This window comes from Dermacentor silvarum, chromosome 8 (assembly GCF_013339745.2).
Source record: "Dermacentor silvarum isolate Dsil-2018 chromosome 8, BIME_Dsil_1.4, whole genome shotgun sequence".
In the NCBI taxonomy this organism is placed as follows: Eukaryota; Metazoa; Arthropoda; class Arachnida; order Ixodida; family Ixodidae; genus Dermacentor; species Dermacentor silvarum.
In genome coordinates this window covers 86,446,976-86,463,847 of record NC_051161.1, presented here as the reverse complement: position 1 = coordinate 86,463,847, position 16,872 = coordinate 86,446,976, and the positions used below count along the sequence as shown (strand labels likewise).

Below are 16,872 nucleotides of genomic sequence, written 5' to 3'. Positions count from 1 at the left end.
TTTCAGCTGTTTCAGCCTGCGTTTTTCAGAGCGCCTGTTAGTGTTAACGCTCTCATACTGAGGTTATCATCGTAATTTCCCGAAAGCTTAAAGAGTTATTTGAGAGTGTCGCTAGGCTTGCCGCATTTTTAAATCAAAAGCATATATTCGCTCAAAGCGGCGCTAACAGTCCGCATTTTTGTTGGAGCAGCTGACAATTCATTTTGCAAGTTACGTTTCGATGACGAGTTGCTGTCTGTCGTCACTATACGCTGCGATCCCGTTTTCATTTCTCATGCGAAAACAGTGCGTAGGGGAGTACCGTGTACAATGTCCTCCTGAATGTATATATAAGCGCTTTCGCGTAATGCGGTGAACTGTGTTATCATTGTTCTGTAGACTCAAACGAAAATTTAGTTTGCGCGCTTCCCATACAGGCTCCGTGCATAGTATTGGGTCCATAAAGCACCTATTTAAAGGCTGTTTGTTTTTTATGAAGCATGCGGCACCTTGCATGCGTATATCCTTATACGCATGCTCCTTAATAAAATATTCATGATAGAAGACGCCGATCGCTTTTCTTGCTTTTTTTATTCAAAATTACGAGGCAGCAGAAAAACAAATGAAAGCAACTTGCAAACCAACAGAAAGGAAGTCCATCGATGTAGAATATACAAACCGAGCTGTGACATTATTCCTGGTGAGACGGATTTTCAAAGAGCGTGTTGAAGTTGATGCTGTCGGTGTTAGCTTCATGTGATGCTGCACTGAAGTCATGAATTTTGTGAGGTCTTGTAGACTGCTGAGCTGCTATGGTTAACGTTTCCTTGTCGACACGAGACGTCTCTTGAGCTCTTGTCTCTTGCATCACATATACTTTCGCCTGCGGTTCTTGCAGTTCACTGCCTTCAGGTTTTGATTTGCGCTTGCCGTCAGCTGGAGTCTGTTCTGTGTTGGCTTCGCTATTCTGGTTCTGGCCATCTTCTATCGGTACGTCAGTTGCTAGCTCCAGTAACTCATGATTCACAGTTCTTTGAAAGTGTAGTGTGAAGTAGCCGGAAAATAAGTCGGCACAGCATCTCTAGCTAGATAAGCTCTGCGGGTCGGGCTGGCTAAAACAACTCCGTTGTGCATTGCCATCCATGTTTTTGACACGTACATTGGGTCGAAGTGCTTTTCTCACACGTAGTCCCCTGGTCGCAGGACTCGGTCTTCACGTTGTATGGCATCCCGCCATGCTTGCAGTCGACTCGTCCCTTTAGGGACACTGAACATACATACTTTGTCTTTGCACGAGTCATATCCACTCTTGCAGTTTGGAACGAAACACTTCTTGCCTATAGTCAGGCTATAGTCAGGCTAGATCCGTCTCCGCCAGGCAACGTCGCGGCTCAAACGGCAAATCTCTCTTCTTCCCTTTCTTGCGATTAAAGGGATTCGTCCTTTTCCATTGTGCATACCACGGGAACACTTTATTAAGCGCTTACCGGGAACAAGGTTGACTGATTGCTCAACGGTACAGCAAACGCTGCAAAATATTAAGAAAAGATAACTTATCGTCTGCCCGCACCTCTTTTCTGCGACTGCTTCCAGGCATTGCCAAACGCCGTCTGCTAGATCCAGCGACACGGCCGCAATGCCGGAGACATTATCGTCTGTTTCGGCGCCTGAGGGATTTAAATTAGTATAGTGGCACAAAGAAACAGTAAAAAATTGTGTTAATTATGTTAAACGCGCTTTACGTACAGTTACAATTATTTACACGTTCGAATTTCCCGCTTTTTCAGCCTCCTAATGTGTGCTGCCGTGCAGCGGTGCAGACGTGAAACTCCACCATTAGTGAGACGCGTTGCGCAGCAGCGGTCGCCGTGTCATCGGATCACCTGTTCTTCTTACACCGTGATGTATACTGAGTGAGAGACCGTGCGGAAAACGCACTTGATGCATTGATTTAAAGACCCGTAGCAGACGGAATATGAATAAAAGCCATTTGACGACGTCTTAGAGGAACGTTTCGTATTTACAAAATGTCAGGGCGTGAGACAGTTGGTCATTGTTTCTTAGTTGATCCTCCAAACTAAGGGGAAATATGTAAAAGGCGATAGAGGGTGAGACAGGTGAGAAGTGAGAAAGAGAAGTGCAGCTAATAGTTACAGCTATAATAGTTACAGTTACCTTTAGCGGCCGACCTCTCTCGATATAAGCTATCATTTGATCCGCAAAAGTCATGCGATACTAACCATTTCGCTAATGACGATGTCGCAATTGGAATTGGTTTCGTTACCGTGTACCCATGGCATCGTTACTGTTGTAAGGCCTCGTCCGCCACTTCTTCTTGCGGCCGTAATATGAAATCGACAAGGGTGGCGATATGGGCTTGTTGGTCTGTCATCATGGAATGGTATTTGGAAGCACAAATAAACACGGACACGAGAAGAAACGAAGACGGTGTCAAGCGCTAGATATTGGAGCGCTTGTCTTCGTTTCTTCTCGTGTCCGTGTTTTTTTTTTCTCGCTTCTAAATACCACTCCGTAATATGAAAGTGGGATATGTACTGACCATCAATACTGACGACCGAGTGGCTCATTCGGGATTGATGATTTTCGGGATCATGTGTTCCAGTCCGAGCCTTTGGGCCGAACCGATGGAAGCGGCCATGTTGCGGTGTAATGTAGAGCACTGCCAAAAAAATACGAGTTGTATAGCGAACCCTCAGCAGAGTTCACCGATAGGCGGTTGGTGTTACTTACATTTTACATATTTATAAATTACCAAAATATCTTGGACATGTCGACCGCGCAGTGCTAGCAGAGCTAGCAAACTCTTCAGAGACTTTATTGAACCACGACATGCGACAAACTTTTTTGTGTTGTGTGAGTGTCCTTGCCAAAAAGAGAGAAAGTCAGGCCAACTACACGTTAATGGTCTTTAGTTCCAGGGATTTTATCGAACTGAGCCGCTGTGTGGTATATGTTTGCCGGTGTTATAGCACCTCAGACTGTGGCGTGTGGTTTATGCGCCTCAAGAACTTCTAAGCATCATTCCAACGGAATCGTCAAGTAAAAGATCAATTGGTTGCGTTCCCAAATATAACATTCATGCCGATTGGCGCCCTCGCTGAAAAAGGATGAAAAAAGAGAGAACGCTGACCCGAAACAAAAATATTTAGAGAAAAAGTGCAATATGTTTCGACTCCCACACGGGAGCCTCTATCACAGAGAACGATGCTTAATAGCAGAAGATTTTGTAGGTTTTAAGAGGTGGCATCGCGACTACAAGTGGGGAAGGCTGCCGTCACTGCGGTTAAGAGCCTGCACAGTAGTCTGGATGAACATAGATACAAGATGCAAACGTGGTGTATGACTTCTTTCGGTCGCAATTATACGTGCCTGGCCCGAGTCGATTTCATGACCGAAGCGTGTTCTGTTTTCGCCCTAGGCGGTAACTGTAGCTTTTAAGTGAACGTGGTGCGGAAATTTAATTTGCAGAGTACTTCAGTAGGCTTCTCGACCGGCTATATATCTGGCAATATATGACGAGCACTGTGTTTGAGATGCAGATATCGCGCATTCAGCAAAAAAGAATGAGAGAGAGAAATACCTAATGCGCTTGCGTGCTTTGGTAGGGTTAATTAGGGAGGTACGTTAGAACTGCGTTGCGCAATTCTTGTGGCACATTTTATTTTACAGAATGAGCTAAATAATATGATGTAAAAATTATACTTACTATACCGCTTGTACACTATCTTAGTAAGGAGCTACTAGTAGTGCAAATATTGCTTGACATGCCTGCGTTTTCGTAACGAATGCTTAGGCACGAAATTCACTCGGGAAGCTGATCGAGATTTCATTATACTGTTCTTGACCGTGTTCTTCCAATTATTTCATATGGTGAAATCCACGTGTTCTGTCTTCGTACTATGGCATAATTGCGCGACGGCACACTTTTACTAACCAGGCGCTGATTCAAAGGATCGGTAAGGCTTGATGCGGAGCTAAATGCAGCTGCCTTTTGCAAAGCAATGATAATAGGTTTTTCGTAAATCTAGCAATTCCACCCAATATCAGCAATGTCTGTTTGCCATACAGCCATCTCGCATTTAAGTACCCGTTTGTTAACCATGGAGCTCTTGTAGCCATTAATATTGAAATTTTACGCTTACATAAACCTCCTCTAATCCTCGGCTTGGCGCAGTCTTACATGTAGCAAACCAGGTTCTGTTTGAATAGGATATATTTGGAACTGCATCGACTTTACTTCAGGACGCTTTTTGAGGACGACTGACTTTTAGGTCTAACGTTAGAATACATGCGTTAGCCAGGCACAAAGCTCTTCGTACAAGTTCACGGTTTTTTGCGCGCACTATGGGCACGTGTATTAATAATAGAGCTTGCATCAGTAGAACATTCCACGTTTGAACTCTTAGCACAAGCGGTTTTGCAATCACTGCGCTTTCAAATTAGTCCACTCATGGCCTCTTTGAATGCTTATTTTTAGTCGTCGTATTGGAGCACCATGGGCGATAAAGTAATGCGAAACACTTCTTCGAAGACAGGCGCGAGAAAGTTTTATTGGCGTAGCGTGTTCCTGGAGTAACGTCGGCATGATTCAATCATCCTGGTCCTAAAACACGGCTATGACAACATATTTGTGTGCTTACAATGATTATAATGTAACGCACAAGACGATTCTGAATTTGCTGGTTTTGATCCTCTTCGCACTAAAGGGGACGGTTATTGGGACAGTGAGGGGTGACGTACGCAACTGTAGTTTCTCGGAGTGAATGGCATACACGCCCTTCTGCGTAGCTTGCAGACTCGTCCTTACTTTTTTCTTTGCCTTTATGTGTTTCATTCTCGTTGACATCACATGGTACGCCACGTCTGTGCGCTTCACGCGACTAATTGTTGTTGAAAGTTAGCACTGTGTTCGGGTACTTTTCCTTTATTCATTTGTTGTTCTGAAAATCTGTCCCCTGCTCACCCTCCCCCGCCAATGTATTACCACCCAGTTAAATTTTATTGATAGGAAAGACAGAGAGTTCGACCTGAAGTAGTACGCTCTTGCCCACCCAGTTAAGGTAGTAACGATTTCGAGTTATGCGATATATCGCTTTCAGATCCGGCAATGCATAAAGCCTTGCTTGTTTCCAGCTATGAGAAAACCCACTATTTTTTTTTTAATGCTGCTTTGCTGCCACGGAACATCAGTCAGGATAAACTGATGGCGGCCTTGTACGAGCAACAATGAGCATGCCGTACACACTACGCTGAGGAGAAACAGACGGCGTCATTTCGGAGCAACAGTATCCTGTTAAATCTGTGAAACAAAGGATAACAAAAACACCCGAATGAACGGAATGCAGCGGCGCAGACAAGCCCGTGCTGTAGAATCTGGTGAGGACAAATAATAAGTGAGCGTTGTTTTGTTGCGAGCTTCACCCAATTCATCTCGGCGAATCCACGCGGCCTTAACGCTTAACTTTTTACCTGCAAATAAGCGATGTTAGTTACAACCCCGTGGAGGAGCAGGCAACTAAAGTAGAACAAACACAGGGAAAATGATTTGGTATGTTTCATTGAAATGGGGCAGAAATGGCAAGGAAGGTAATGTTAAAATGGACGAAAAGATAACCCGTCGAGAGGAGGGAGCCGAACCCACACCTGTCGCATCAACCGTGCAGGGCTTTACCAATTGAGCTGCGGTGCGTTAATTGTAAAAGCACTGCACGGTTGACGCGAAAGGTGTGGGGTCTGCTCCGTCTTTTCGGCAGGCTATTTGTCGGCCGCTTTCGCTTCACTTTTCCCGGTCATTCATGCCACTAAAAAAAAGAAAGAAAGAAAAAAAAAGACAGCAAATTATTTCCCGTACGCTGTCTCTGGCTTCATGGCTGTTTTTGCTTGTATTGTGGCAACCAACAAAAAAATTATTGAAATCCTCGTATGCCGTCATTCATCTGATGAAAAAGGTAAATATGCGGGCATATAGGAGAATAAAACAAAAGTCAGGAGGAAAGTTGGAACGTTTTAACGGTATAGAGATACCCTTAAAGGGAAAATGCGACATCCACTTCATGGTCGATGTCTCATTTCCCATTTAATTACTGCTCTCCACCTAGCGGGTTTCCACGGAACTATTACGTCAGAGATACCCTTGCTTTCTTACGTTCAATAAGCACGCCAGATTACTGAAATTCGCTTTGTAGTTCTCACTCATGCGGAGTTGAAAGTAAAATTGGGCAGGAGTGGTAAGAGAGTCTTGATTCTCACCGCTTCGAGGAACTCGTAGACTCGCTCGGTGGGCACGTCCAGCACGATGTTGAACTCCTTGGCAAGGTCGACCCGTTTGAGGAGTGTCTTGACGGCCCCGCGGCCTGGCCGGTACAACACGAGGTTGACCCTCGCGCCCAGCGCGAACGATGTGTTCAGAACGTCCTTCATCCGCACGAAACCTGCAAGGTTTAGTTAACGAGCGTTCGCTAGCTAGCATAAAATGACATTGGGCCGATTAACATTTGAACATGCGTATGTTTAGCATATTGCCGTGTCTCTCTTCAGCAGCGGTATCAAATGTTGTGCTGATTTAGTTTGATGACGAAAAGAAAGTCATGAATTTTCACATCCTTGCCCTGTTAGGTTTGCAAAAGGGTGTTTTTGATTTACCTAAGTAGGTGTTTATCGTTCACTTATTTATTCTTTTATATAGTTATATTGAAGTATCCCTAGAGGCACCCTTAGAGAGCACACATTGTATGCACCATTAAGGGTGCTTGTTTATCCCGTGGTTGACCCCCTTAATGCTATAAAATGTCTTCTTTTCTTTTTACTGTACACGAGCTCGCGCTGCAGTTGCGATGAGAGAAGGCATAGTTTATGACTTAGTACTAATTCTGATCACTTAGTGTGTACCGAAATATGTGACGCGGGACAGTTTTACACCGGTAGCTATGGAAGTTTATTTGATGTAGCTTTCGCGTCGTCATGTTCCCCTGTCAGAAAACATTAAAAATGAAAACATAATTTGCCCTATTCAACGATTCAACCTTGCCCCTTAACGTTCAGGGTGTTATCCATACACGATAAACCAGCTCCCTTAAGGGCACAAGAATGATAAACGTATATTGCATACACGTATATTCTTGAAACACGGTCGCAGAGACCAATTCGACTTTAAGTGCAGCAACGTTCTCACGGTGGCATACGCCAGCGACACAGGCGTCCACGAGCAAAAGATCTTCGCCTCCAAAAGCAATGTTGCGTCCAGGTTGACTGGACAGAGACGGCTGTTCGTCATAACGGGAACGCATGGACGGGAGGTTACAATAGGCGATAAACACGAGTCGAAAAGTGGCAAAAAAAAAACAAAAACAAAGAGGTGGTGACGCTCTGTCGAACTTCTCGTGCCAGCTTTAAGCCAAGTACGCTTTTTGGCACCGCGATTGCCCAGTACTGTAAAATATTTTCCAACGAGGAACGGAGGGCACTGCGTTAAAAAATAAAAATAAAGTAAGGCAGAACTCAAATTGGAAACGTCTGCGAGTGTTTGTATCGGAAACAAAATATTAACCCAGATAAATATGAACCGTTTTTCTAGTGCTTAACTCAGAAACTCGAGACACGCGCAAGCGCTTCTTTCCAGACTAGCTTATTAGAAGCCAGATCAGCGGTTTATATACCCAGCAGAAATATCAAGCCTGCGCAAATGTATGAGCCAGCGAGCGAGAAATTAGAGTTTTTTTTCCTCAATGAGGATAGCGACGGAGTACTCACGCACACTTGGCCATGATTATTTATTGTTGCGCATTCGATTAGTCATTTGGTCGTTTCGAACTTCTGCTCGTGCACGAAAAAGCACTAATAAACGAGAGGTGAGCAACCACACGTGCTGCAGTACGCAACTAACCAACCATGGCGTTCTTTGTTGACATTATTACAGTGATCTCTGAGTCTGTCGTTCAGACACTACCCCGTTCGCCGAGCCTGTAGTGTTTGCCGCAAGAAAGCGGTATTTGGTAAACAACGCCTTCTTTGCAAGAAACATCCTGCGTTTAGTTTCGCAGCCTTGTGTTCTATAAGCGACAACACATATAATTGCTAAACATTAGTTATTTGTTTCAAGTTGTACTCATTCTAGTTCTTCACTAGTACTTGCAATTAGTACCTGTGCGCGCAACCACTCAATTCATGGCCTATCCGAGATTTTGGGTATGTGCAATGCTTTGGGGGTTCGTAATCATCATCGTATCCGTAACAATATTTAGTATATCAGTATATTTACCCCTCCGTGCCAAGCAAGGAAGAAGTAGCATAGAGTACGACAGATTAGCATTAGCATCATCAATCGCTTAAACTCGACCAAAAAGCTTTAGGAAGCTGGCTGTTAACGCGATGTAAATGATAGATAAAACAAAAAACCTTCGCAAAATGCTTGCTTAAAATGCCACCGTCCAGAGATAAACTAACTTTGTTACGATCTTGTGCAAGTTTCACTGTTAAACACGCTAGCAAATATTAGTCAATGATGTATGTATTCGTGAAGTGATGCTTAAAGCTCCATTAAAGAATCTGAGAACACCTCAATTGATACTATATAACAGTAAGACCCGGCACTACTTAGCAAGAAAAAAAAAAGCACGTATCTTCTTGCGCGTCAGAATGTAACACCACTAGAGAAAAAACTAAATTATGGGGTTTTAGGTGCTAAAACCACGATCTCATTATGAGGCACGCCGTAGTGGGGGACTCCGGAAATTTGGACCACCTGGGGTTCTTTAACGTGTACCTAAATCTAAGTACACGGGTGTTTTCGCATTTCGCCCCCATCTAAATGCGGCCGCCGTGGCCGGGATTCGATCCCGCGACCTCGTGCTCAGCAGCCCAACACCATAGGAAAATTTGCATTGGAACTGGTGCATTGTATAGACAATAGTTTGTCTTCACGTGATAGATAACTGAACATTAATTTGTCTCTATTTTCCTAGCTGGAAGACTTGAAACGGGTAGCAATTCTGCCCACCTTTTCGGTAATAGTTATCAAAGAGATTGCGACCCCCCCCCCCCCAAAAAAAAAAAACAACAAAAAAAAAAACGAGCAAGACATCAAGAGGACTTGCCTAATAAAGGTGCGTGCACATAATAAAATAATAATAATAATAATAATAATAATAATAATAATAATAATAATAATAATAATAATAATAATAATAATAATAATAATAATAATAATAATAATAATGTTTATTTTTCATCATCACACTGATGAAGGAAGCTGTAGGTAAAAGCTGCTCTTCGTAGAGGCAGCTTGAGAAAGGCCCACAGCTACCTTTATCATACTACAAAGGTAGTATGATACTGTATTTGGTAAAATTGTGTTCGAGACCATAGATACAGGCATAGGCGTTGACAGGCCTAAACCTGTGTGCCGCGATACAAGGTTGGCGAAAGCTATAGTCGATGACGTTCAACAATTTTTTGAGAGCAAGATCGCCCCAGGCTGCAATAATTAACTCGGTGTCAGAGAATAAATGCTGGGCCGCTTTTCCGGGAACTTCGATTTGAGCCTGACAATTGACTATCGCGCGCTGCACAAGCCCCTGTCGGTCGAAGTGAACGTCGAGGTTCAGCAGTGCGTAAAATTGAAATCACTAAGGCACAATACCCGCCGATTTCACGATCAAACGTTATAATTGACGTGCGCTGGCGGTCGCAGCCATTATCGTTTTCTTTTTTTTTTCTCGGTCGCGGAGTAAGACTAATTTTCATTGTTTTCACATACCTTCTATTAAAGATATCATGACGGCTCAGCTGCACGAAACATGTCCCTCTAATAGGAGCGTGTAGAATTCCTTTTTTTTTATTGACGCATGCATAGCAGAATAAAATACTCTTTAGCGACACTGTTTTCGGCATAACTTCTAGTAATGCGAAGGTAGCCCATGTATTTTTAATAACAACAAAAATAAAAGCAGGGAAGCCCGAGGACAAAACACGATCTACTATAGCGCGGTCGAACGAAATAAAAGTTGCACGCATACAAAGGTCTGTGTGATGTCACGTCTATGACTCTACAGTATATAACGTTCATTTAAATGGGACCCGTAGCATGGTAGCTCCTATATAGATACACGGGAAGAGAGAATTAATTTTCCTGGGCAAGCACGTACTGCACCAGTTTTGATGAAGTTTGTTGAATTTAAAATAAAATATTAGAATCTACTGATTGAAGGAAGTGTATTTTTTTTTTTTTTGCTTAGCTTGATGATTGTTTATGAAAAAGTTACTGAACATTAGAAAATCAGAAGAAAGAAAAACGACCTATCAAACTTACAACTCTGTAACTCAACAATAAAAAAGGGCATCACATTTTATAATTTTCATCTAATGACGCATATAAAGTGGACAAAATTGATGTGTTACATACCCCTCTGACATATACTGCTAATCTGTGAGTAGGATTTTTGAAAAATCATGCTAAGCACGTTGAAATATTCAAATTACCTCCCAATTCACAATCAAATATGTCGGCTTCAGATGTTGTAACGGGTATATAGTGTACAGAACTGCGATATCTGCTTTTCGGTGCAGAGTTACAGGTTTGTAACTTTCGGCTTTGCCTATTTCTTTAAGCTCAAAATTTTAGGGAATTTCCGTAAGGAAGTTTGAAGCCTTAAATCAAAATTTCGCTCCCTACAGTGAATAGCATTCGATCTGATCTCTCAAATGCAAAACATTTCATTCACCTTGGTCAAAGGTTGTCTTATAAGACCATTTCTGCGTTTTAGACGTATTTCAATAGGCGCCATTGTAGTTGGCCCCGAGCTTAAGATTCCTCTTAATATCTACAAGCCCGCTTTTATGTTCTCCTATGTGAGGACAAAGTTAAACTTGCTGTTGCTTGTACAGCCGAACCAACTTGGCCATATTGAAGATTTTGCCTATGTATGCTCGAAAAGTGTTGTTCAAATATTTGCGTCATTTTGCAGCGTCTCCTGCTTTACATTTATATCGTTTACAAGAGAGTAGAATAGTGAAGGAGTAATAGCAGCCGTTAATGTAGTAGCCTTGTGTCAGCATGGGGCGCACAGACCAACTGCTATTTCTCCCTGGTACATGCACTGCACTGAGATGAACCAGTGTTACCGAAACATATTTTATACCTGAAAAAAAGTAAGGGGGGACCACGATGTGCTTCAATATGTGCTGCGTCAAAGCTATGTGCTTCCGGCATTATTGGCAACATAGTGCGGTTGAGAATTTAGTCGAGTCCAGTATGGCGTCTACAGGAATAAGTGCAGGCGCACGTAGAAAAACCCAAGCAAACCTTTACCTTCGACGTTTCGGTGGGGGTCCAGTTTTCACCACGAGTGCGATTGTCATACCCCATAGTGAGCCACTCTCCAAGGCAAGCAAGCAAGCAAGGCCCAGTGAACGGGTATATCTCTGTTCTCTCATTTACGATGGCGAAGTCGACCACGAACCTGCCTTAAGGCGTTCCACCCTTAAGTGTTTCCTAGCGTGGTTCTTCGGCGTGCCGGGTCCCTCCAGCCCAGGAACGCCGTGCACGCTTCCTCAGGTATGAAGCTCGCCATCCTACCACCGTCGAAAGTACCTACTGCACCGTCCGGGACGGCGTCCAAGCCTCCTCGGCGGCTCTAGGACAGGGATGCACCGATGCCCTCGTCCACGCCATCGTCGAGCTGACACAACAGCTCCAGGGTATGACGACCGCCTTCGCATCCGTCAGTGGTTGCGTCCTGCCTGAGAACGCCGTCCACGCTTCCCTGCAGCCGGCTTTCGTGAAAATACCAGCGTTCCGCGGCTTTCAGGACGGCATCATCCTTTGGCTTGAAACTATAATTGCCTTGGGTGATTGTCATGCTTGGCCAGAACAAACAAGATGGCTCGTTGTGACAAAAGACTTTGCGGTGCCGCCAAGGCATGGGACAACTACGAAGGCATCAAGCAGGGGTCCTGGCCTGAATGGAGTGCAGCTCTGATAGCTGCTTTCGACCGCCTTCCTTATGCCTGCGGCGAATCTGACCACCGCATTTCTGCGCATGGCGCTCCTGCGAGATACAGCTTCGAAGCTGCGGCAGGCGCACCCAGCGGCCCTCCGACAGGGAAGTCTGCCGCCAACCCCCTGCGAAGACTGCTTTTGGCGCTACATGTGACCGCTAACTTTGCGTTGGTAGCTGATATGACACATTAGCTACCAGAGGTCGAGACCACTTGCCATTCACAGCAGTCGACGACGGGGCCTCCAAGCTCGCCATCGGATGGACACACGAAGGTGCCGTTTGAGCGGGTGAAGCCATGGGCTCCATCCAAGCTTGTGGAAAACGCCCGGCGAACCACCGCTTCTGATGTGACCTACCGCCAGTCGGCCTCCGGGCTCAGGATTTCCGAAAGCTATGTTCAGCCAAGAACGACGGCTGCGGGAAGTGAAGTTCGGGATCACGAGCTTTACTTCCTTTCTCTGTGCACACAGCGGGCTTGTCAATCTTCTTCCGAGGTCGTGGCTTCTGGCCGACCATCACCTCGTATCTCGCCTTCAATCTTGGACAGCTCAACTGCACACAACGGGTGGAAGAGCTGCGATGATGGAGCACAAACACTCCTGGACCACACGGATATGTCCACGGATTCTAAGAACGACGTACTTCTAGACCCATCCAACCCACACTTCCGGACTTCACAGCATTCATTGGCCGAATATGGAGACGTTCATGCCTCGCCTAGCGACGTCTCGCTGAAGGTTGCCAAAGCGACCAACACTGCTGTGATCACCACTACTGAAGACCTGAATGGATCCGAGACCATCATCATTGAAGACCTGTCCATGTGGCCCCGATGTTCCTATTCTACGCCTTTCGCAATGCACATCGAGGGCGCGTCATCTCCTGCTGATGGCATGAATACTGGCCAGGACGGCGGGGCAGCACGCTGCGTTTTAACAAGATCTACCGGGTCGTGCACCTTGAGGAGCCTTGATCCGCCAGCAGCCACTTTGCAAAAGCGCAAGTTGCATCTCATACTAACACGGATCTCACCTCCTCATTGAAGACGCCACCTCGTAGAGAACCCCGATGCAATGCGACCGACCGCGATCAATGTGACCAACAACGTTCAGTGCTACAAACAGCGGTTCAGCGTAAAGGATCGCTTGTAGCGTTTTCCCAAATGCGACGGGCTAATCGTCTCCGAGACCAGATAACAGAGCGCATTAGCCAGTGCCGCCCGCCAGAGAAGCCGGTTGCGCGCTGGACGGCTCACAAATGACGACTTGAATACCTGGAGAAGTTGCGTGGTTCCAGATACGCCGGAAACTTGCAGCGTGGCCGAGTGTAAAGACGAAGTGAGCTTGGCCGCGGGCGCCCGCACGGAACGCGAACGGGTGCTGTCACTGTTCTCTCTTTTACACTATATATATATATATATATATATATATATATATGTGTGTGTGTGTGTGTATGTGTGTGCGTGCGTGCGTGCGTGCGTGCGTGCGTGTGCCGACGCAGCACAGATGAGAAAGCGCAGTTCCTAAACCCTGAAATGGAAATTCACCTTTAAACAGTTAAAATGACGAATATGGCAAGCGAAGTCGCACGCTGTGTATTATGAGTCGCAGCAGAGACTTCGAGTCTGTCTCCTATGCTTGCATTTATTGTTCTGTTACTGTGTCATTCAGCACTCATTCAGGTGACCAAGTTCTTCAAAACTTGATCGAAAAGCTTTGGGCATATCTCTTTTTCATGTTATAGAACGAAAGCCCTCGTAACCAATTACTGAGAACCAGGCCGGTGTTTTAACATCCCGGGCATACAACACGCTAGGTGACGTGGTGGTAATTTCGCGTGACCGGTCCTTCTGCCCTAATGGGTGCGTCTAACATGCGCTGCATAAAAGTGAAAGTGAAAGTGAAGGACACGTAAGACACACGATACTGCAGACCTTTCTAGAAACTTCACTAGCGGCCTCATTAAACCCATCAAACTTCCTAGTGGAGACGCTGAAATTTTTAAGAAGACCTGTCGGACGTTTTATGCTCCACCATGTTTTATGTTCTCGATGCTGATCACTTAATCTCTCCACCTTCTCGTGAACCCGATGTGTTGGATTCATGTTGCAAAACTTTTTCAGAAACGACGGCTCAGGACCAAAACTGGCGCACTGATTGCTATAGAAATCTGTACAATATATAGCTTATCAGTATCCTTTCTAAAGACACAGCTATAGCCCTCGGTGCACGGTTAGCAACCCAAGGTGTTGAAATCTATTCGGAGTCCCCCCTTCCCCCACCCTAGTATGGACCTCATATTCGGATCATGTTCTGCCGCCGAAAGCTTCAAAACTTTTATTAATAAGTAAACCAAAAATATGAACGCGTACGCACTTGTGAACAGCAAGAAGAAAGTTCAAATTCAAGATCAAATTCCAAAGCTCAATCGAAGCAATATCGATACCGAGTTCATCCCGCTTCAATTCAGACGCCAACGTCCCGTAAAGAAGTGCGGGGCGAAGTTTGAATGATAACATGCCACGGCAAATCCTAACCCGACACACAGCCGCGCATGCTTGTCAGGTAAAGTAGGCCGTATCAATAGCTGCCGGGACTGGCCGAGAAGTTCCGTTTCAAACTTCCTCGCGCGTGTCGTCACGGAGCGTTTGGTCTGATACGATAGCTCCCTGCACACTCGGTTTCGATATTGCTTGAATTCACCGTTGAAAATTCGATAATAAATATCTCGAATTAGCTGCGACTTTACTAAACGAATGAGGGCCCATTAAAATGTGGCTGCCTTCATATTCGTCATTAACACAACTGCCCCTAAGGCACTACAGTGAAGTGGGACCTCTTCTCCGTACTAGGAAAAAGTGTGTCCAAAGCCTTACGAAGTAACTATAACATTTGCGGCTGCAATACCGAACGCAAAACTTTTGCATGGCATAAATGCAGGCCGTCTAATATGGTAAGCAAATTTTGTATATAGTTTGCGCATCTTACTTGAATGGCACTGGCTGTTTTATTAAATCTGACACCGCAAAAGCAAGTGCTCATATGCGAAGGACATCGTATAGCAGATGGTTGAAGAACGATTTTACTATTTGGCAACATTCAACAATCAGCGAAGAATGACCACACCAGGAATTTTCTATTCCTGCCAATTGCAACTTTGATGCGATGACCAACGCACGAATAGGCGAGGTGTTATTCATAAGACTGGGTCTGCTATTCGCCACCGGATACGCCAGGAACTGAAGACAGTAATCCGCGTGTCAGTTGTGTAGCATAATGTGTCAACCAGCGCACAACTTGCAGCGGATAAAGATTAGCACAAGCGACCGATCACCCGAGCAGATAAATCGCGGCACACGACGCCGTTGTTCCCTAGAAGGCTGAAAATGAGATTGCCAAGCACCCTGTCTTTGAAAAATGAATCATGTGGCACCTTAGATACCAAGGTGCGGGGGAACAAGAACACCGCGTACTGCAATTTTCCTGCTCCAGTCATCGGCATCTTGTGCTAAACTTTTTTCCGCTGCAGCTGTACCTACTGACAGCACCCTATGGACGGTCAATTAGACTGAATCTTAGAAGGGCTCCAGGTTTCACTTAACATTGACAAGACGGTCAGTGTCCTATACTTGAGAGAGTGCCAGATTCAATTACCTAGACTTAGCTATTTATAATCAACCAATTTAGCATCATATCAATTAATTAGATTCAATCTCCCCCTGGATTTACTCATTTACAACCAATTACCTGGAGTACCTTGATAAGTTACCTGGATTCAGTTCTTTACAATCAATTATTCATTATGCCAGTCAGTCCGCAGCAACGTCAGTTTGACCTCTGCGAGATCCAGTTCACTCACTGTCGCTTTCCTCGTAGATGACGGTGACGGTCTTCCAGCGGCTGGTCTTGAGCGCCAGGTCGACGTAGGCCCGGCTGAGTCCGTCTGGGTGCGGGTACACGTTGACCGAGAAACGGCGCTGGCCCGACGCCGGATCGGCCGCGGGTGCGGTCCAGCTGGTCTGTACGTGGGGGACGTGGAATGCACTGCACGTGGAGCCCAATACCGACACCACGGAAGGCGAGCGAGGACCCAGCACCAGGGACACGCCTTGCTTGAGCATGCTGCATACTTGAGGTCCAAGAAAAGAAAGCGATATATATATATATATATGTATGTATATATAACGAGAAGGAAGGAAGCCCATGGAATCGATTTTTATTAGTCATCTGACACGTGTACTTCTTTCTTTCTCGGGTGACCGCTTATTACGGGCTAACATAGTTAAACGTTATCGCTCAGCACAGGACGCGCCTCCATGTATCGGAAGTGGCTCGAATGTTATCGATATTGCTATCCGCTGTCTGGTGTCACCGAACATTGTCGTATGCGCGACGCGAATTGTGTAGTACTTCAGGAAGACACGCGGGCCCCACCGATTGCTCTGGAACCTTCGACGACTCATGTAATAAAAGCTGACGCGCTCGACACGCTGATCAGATTTTCGACGATCGCCGACTGTGTTCGCCGCTAACGTTGCGCTTTGGGTGCAGCCTGTTGTTCTGGGCACAGGTTCGCCTAAGAAAGAGTTAGTTTGGTCATTCACAGTTTTGCTACTGTGTTCTTGGCCGCCACTACCACGCGACAATATCATAAGAAGCCAACAAACAATGACACCAAGGACTGCATAGGGGAAATTATTTGTAGTTCATAGAATGAAAGATATGATAAATAAATAGAAATGAAAGTGCATCAGAAAACAACTGCCGGCATGTGGGATACGAACCCACGTTTTCGCATTGCACGTGCGATACTCTTACCAAGTGAGCTACGGCGGCGCCGTTTTCTCATCCACTTTTAGGATTATTTCATTTCATTT

At 45.3% G+C, this 16,872-nt stretch overlaps 1 pseudogene; it reads right to left on the bottom strand.

Moving 5' to 3' along the window:
- The window catches only part of LOC119461537 (glutamate receptor ionotropic, kainate 2-like), a 306,355-nt pseudogene that overhangs the window by 170,654 nt on the left and 118,829 nt on the right, over positions 1 to 16,872 (bottom strand).